Below are 6,044 nucleotides of genomic sequence, written 5' to 3'. Positions count from 1 at the left end.
TACTCTCCTGGGTGTGAGCTTCCAAAAATAATTTCCTAATCATGAACTTCAAATTGCTCTCCCAACGATGAGCAATTTAAAGTTGAGCTTTAAATTGCTGCTCAAAAGATGAGCTTCAAATTGCTCTCCTAAAGGTGAGTTTATAATTATTACTCTCCTAAGGGTGAACTTCAAATTACTCTTCTGACTGTGTGCTTCCAATAATGCTATCTTAAAGATGAGCTGGTAATTGCTCTCCTAAATCTGAATTTTGAGTCTGTAACTGTTCTCCTGAAGGTGTGCTGGGAATTGTTCTCTTTAAGATGAGCACCAAATTGCTCTCCTGAAGGGGACACGACCTTAAAAAATAAATTATTAATGGTGTGCCTCAAATTTCTGTACTTGATGTTTAAGGGAGTGTTTGGGAGAGCTGCCACTAAGTCATTGACAAGTTTACATTGTTAGCTGCATTAAGTGGAGTGATAATTTGCTCTCCTTAAAACTCAAGTCCTGACAATCATGTATCATTGAAGTGTCTTTTGTGAGTATCATTTTCTTGATCCTTTCTGAAATCTTTTTTTTTTTTTTCATGTTGAGTGAGGATGCCATCATAATTAATTGTGTGGTGAGTTTTTGCATCTCAGCTGCTTTATATTGGGGCAATCCACACGGATACCTAATCTGCATCAATGTGTACTTCTGAAATCTGGATCAAATGAGCGGTCTACACAGCGGAAATTATGCCCCTGTCAGACTCTCAAGCCAGCGGACGTATCAGCCAGTGACAAGCCTTTATTGTGTCCGTTTGTCTACAATGTGTGTGCGGCATGACAGTATTACACACAGTAACAATATGAGTGTCACGCCATGTGAACAGCTGTTAACGCATTAATCCGTGTCATGTAACACAGAACAGAAGTGCGCCTTGAGCAATGCATTAGAAAACACATTGCAGATCACAGAAATACACATTAATGCAGTTCTCCTCTTTCAGTGTAGATTGCTCCATTTTCTGAGTGAATGCCAGCCCTTTATTTATGTGCAATAGCTATCAATGCCAGATTCTGCCTATTTAGCCATTTCTATGATCCTGGACTGCAAATACATGTTCATATCCACCTCATGTGGTTGGTGTGATTGCAATTATTAAAGAACAAATTTCCGATAAGAGTTAGGCCTGGATGTGGATGAATGCTTGGTCAATTTCTTGTGTGTCTTATTAAGCCGTTATGTATTGATCCAGTTCTGAGTTCACAGAACTTTTTCTGGTACTATCTTTTACAATTAAGCACCTGTCAAAGTCATTAAATTTGCCTCTGTTGAGGATTCACAAGTGTGGACATGTGATAGGTGGACGGAAAGACAGGGGTATGGCATCATCCATATAGTTCATCCTCTTGTGTCTTTGTGGATTATGATAAAGAGAAATGGTTGGATATTATGAAAACAAACGAAATCACTATTTGACGACTGTGGAAGTGAGATACTTATTTTATATGTCATAGCAAGTGGAGCCTGGTAGTTATTATTTTATGTGTCCACTTTGCACAAAGTGTTCCCATATTACCAAATTAAATTGAAAGTTATGGTGAATGGTTTCCTTGTAATTTATTCATGTATTCATTCCGGTAATTGCACAGTAAATAGATTATACACATACCTAAAATGATTTCATAAAGGCCCCTGATAATTGAGTTGGTTTGTTTAAATGACCTTTTCATTTAACATCAAATGCCAAATAACAAATTACTATGAACCATTCCTATGAAGTGCCTTTGAAATTGGTGAGGTCAGCATAATAATCCATACACCCCCATGGAAGACATGACCTTAATCTTCCACACAGGGAGTATGTATTTCAAATTGTTTACCTGAATCGGCAACTCTATTTGAAGTCTATACCCCCTGTGTAGGAGATTAAGGTCATGTTTTACATTGGGGTTGCATGGATTTCAACTGGAACAGCCCAGTACAACGGGATGCAAATGTGGACGGTTTAGAGTTGTATGCTATTTGTCAGTTTGCTGTCATCTCAATGATACAGGGTGTATCAAAATGATTGGTACCCATCAGGTTTGTTGTCTTCTGAAACACCTGATTTTTCCAAATTCAACATTAGATCCTCCTGAAATGACTACAATTTATAGTTTTATGACCTTTTATTACATAAATCTACAAATTATGTGGATGTTTTGCTGTATTTTGATGTAGCAGTCTTGGCCAAGTGCATTGGATATTGATTGGGTACCAATCATTTTGATACACCCTGTATATACTTGCTAATCATCAGGTTGGTGTATTGGTATCATAAATAAAGGTAACACAATACCTTTGATGTTAAAATCAAATAAATGTTGTACATTTTGTAGAATGTATCCATAGGTAGCACAAAATATATTTTCATTAAGAAGATACTAACAACACAGTAATCAACCAGACATTTTCACCATTATCAGGTCTTTAAAAAAACCAACAAAAAAACCAGTGATTTATAGTGCGCTACACACAGGCACAACGTTAACGCCTAGATGTTGGTCCACAAGCCTCAGCACACTTTACAGGTTATCGCTGACCACTACGGCCCCACATTATTCAACCAGTTGCCCTGGCATGTGGGTTTGAAAGTGATGTATATTAACTTAACTCTAACCACTAGCAGTATTGGTCAGAGAAGGTGGGTTGTGGTCACGGAATTCTATACAGCCAGAACTGGTCATATGTATACGATGCGTGGCCGCAAACATAACTGTCCCGGCTGAAACGTGCATATAAATGAATCAAAAAAGGTATGGCAAGAATTTTCACACCACATATGTCAAAGCTCATTTTTGTCTCGCCTGATAAGGCAGGAGACTATATGATCACTTTTCCGTATGTGTGTATGTATGTGTGTGCGTGGGTGCGTGTGTGTGTGTGTATGTGACAAATTTGGTTAAAGTTTTGGTTAAAGTTTGCCTTCCGCCTATTTTCTCGGACACTAGGAGTCGCACATTCCTCAAACTTGGTGGGTGGGTGCACCTTGACCCGAGACAGAACCAGTTTGTATTGGTTAGTGGTTCAAGGTCACTGAGGTCATCCAGGGGTCATCTTAGGTCAAATTAGTAAAAACTGTTGTATGGGTATGAAACCTGGTGGATACAGTCAACATTTAAAGCCAAATTTTTGGAAGGTCATTTCGAGGTCACCAGAGGTCATCTGAGGTCAAATTAGTAAAACTGTCGTATGGGCATGAAACTTGGTGGGTACAGTCAACATTTAAAGCCAAATTTTTGGAAGGTCATTTCGAGGTCACCAGAGGTCATCTGAGGTCAAATTAGTCAAAACTGTCGTATGGGCATGAAACTTGGTGGGTACAGTCAACATTTAAAGCCAAACATTTGGAAGGTCATTTCGAGGTCACCAGAGGTCAAATTAGTAATAACTGTTGTATGGGCATGAAACTTGGTGTGTACAGTCAACAATTAAAGCCAAATTTTGGAAGATCATTTCGGGGTCACCAGGGTCATCTGAGGTCAAATTAGTAATAACTGTCGTATGGGCATGAAACTTGGTGGGTACAGTCAACATTTAAAGCCAAATTTTTGGAAGATCATTTCGAGGTCACCAGGGGTCATCCGAGGTCAAATTAGTAAAAACTGTCGTATGGGCATGAAACTTGGTGGGTACAGTCAACATTTCAAGCCACATTTTTGGAAGATCATTTCGGGGTCACCAGGGGTCATCTGAGGTCAAATTAGTAAAACTGTCGTATGGGCATGAAACTTGGTGGGTACAGTCAACATTTAAAGCCAAATTTTGGGAGATCATTTCGGGATCACCAGGGGTCATCTGAGGTCAAATTAGTAAAAACTGTCGTATTGGCATGAAACTTTGTGGGTACAGGCAACATTTAGAGCCAAATTTTTGGAAGGTCATTTCGGGTTCACCATGGGTTGTTGCAGGTTCATTTACTTCTATCCAAAGTAATCGCGAAAGCAGGCGGTTGCAAAAGCAGGCGAGACTCGTGGTTCGAGAACCGCCTTGTTCAATGTGCAAACGACATTTGGGATAACATAAACAAGTGGTAAGCAAGTCTACTGAATGACCTCAAAAAGGTCAGGTCAAGTCGTCAATGACGGACAGCCATCGGCCCCTTTCCAAAACAAATACAGCTTATTTAGCCATTGTCAACAAAGGGTCATCAGCAGAAATATTTTCCTAACATAAAGTGATACTTCTGCTGTATGCTATTTCACGATATAACAGTAATGGATAGAAAAGTACAAATGTTTGTCATGTTTTGCATTGGACAAATGACAAGCTCTAATGACGGCACGACATAAACAATGTACGGGTATTAATAATTAAATATGGAAGTATCCAAAAGTATGCTAATTAGGTAAAAACAAGTATGGAGGTATCCAAAAGTATGCTAATTAGATGGTTCAATGAATTATAATACGATCCTGATATCCAAAATTATGTAAATGATTTGAAGACGGTTACGTGACATGTACAATATTTTGCATCTAGTTATACTATTCCAATATCTTCGGTTGTGGTCCACCAATTGCAAAATCAAAAAATATTAGTAAGCAATATGAAGTTGTGTCCAAAGGAAGTATTTACCTTCTTTTTGTATTTCATTGTTTTCAGAAACTTCTAAATAATTGCCTCTCACAAATAATGTAACACGATCTAGTCCAATCAGACCAAAGCCAACAATAATGGAATTGAGATATAGGCGAAAATAGGGAGCAAAAAACAACAACCAATTGCAACAAAGTATGCCAAGGACTTGCAGATTTCAACATCAGTAAATTTTCAGTATGCTCTCTCTCTTTGGTCTGAGTGGATCAGATCATGTTGTATAGTATGCAAAAAGAATTAACTTCTGATTTCGCTCTTGAGGTCATATTCAGGATTTCAGATGCTGCAGCACATTCATCTCTGTGACATGATAGATGTTTGTGTTAGAGGCTGGTGATAATTCACCTTTTCGGTAAATTCCTTAAAACTTTGTGAGTACATCTGAAAACTCATCATTTGATGTCACGCTGATGCGCCTATTATTTATCGAATATTGTTACTGCACATTGCAAGTCGGCGTGATGTCAAATTTCTCACTCGCAAAGGCTTATGGGATTTACCTAAAAGGTGAATTTATAGTTCATGGAATATGGTTGTGAGGCAAAAAGGGCTATTCCAGTTGAAATCCATATACCACTGAAGGACGACATAACATTATAATCTCCCACATAGGTGTATAATAGACTTCAAATTATTCAGGTAACCCTATTTGAAATTCACAATCCCTGTGTGGAAGATTAAGATCATGCGATTCAGGTCTTTCATGCGGGATTTCAACTGGAATAGCCCATTTATCTAATCCATAAATGTTTCACATAATCACAAGGTACATCAATGTGCAATTGTTTTTTACATGTAGCCCAGCTTTTGTTTATTTATTGTGTATATTTGAGGTGGTGGTATCATATCAAACAGTCAGTTTTCATTGTTCATTGCCCAGCAGTATGCACACTCATTAATATTTGGTCGAGGACCCGTGCTTTAAAAACTTGATATTATTATGCCACATATATATCGTAATATTTAGCAATAACTTCCTGATAACTTGATTGAAAATTGAAGTGGTTATATGTTGTCCCCTAAATATATCAAAAGATCTGTTGCGATTTAAACCTTTTTTGATGAACATTACTGTCACTCTATATGTGCAATATGTGTTATTTGCCATTGCCATACTCTGCCTCCTTGGTGATTCTGCGATCCTGGACTGCACATTCTCTATTATGTATACTAATTTTGGTTTAAATTGTAGTGTTGAGTCTATGATCATGATATTAACATTAATGTTCCTTACATCAAGCATCAAACTCCCCTCATGTAATATACAAAAGTAGAATTATATATTTTTAGAATATGGGTGTCCAACCTTTTTATATTGCTGTTCTGCTGTTACCACATAATGTTAGCAGTGTAGTGGGGGTATTACAATAGTAAAAGCCAGAAATTGAGTAGTTTATGCATCTAACGATCCTGTCAATCAATCCCCATGCCCAAGT

Source organism: Amphiura filiformis, chromosome 2 (genome assembly GCF_039555335.1).
Source record: "Amphiura filiformis chromosome 2, Afil_fr2py, whole genome shotgun sequence".
In the NCBI taxonomy this organism is placed as follows: Eukaryota; Metazoa; Echinodermata; class Ophiuroidea; order Amphilepidida; family Amphiuridae; genus Amphiura; species Amphiura filiformis.
Note: the sequence above shows the minus strand (reverse complement) of the source record.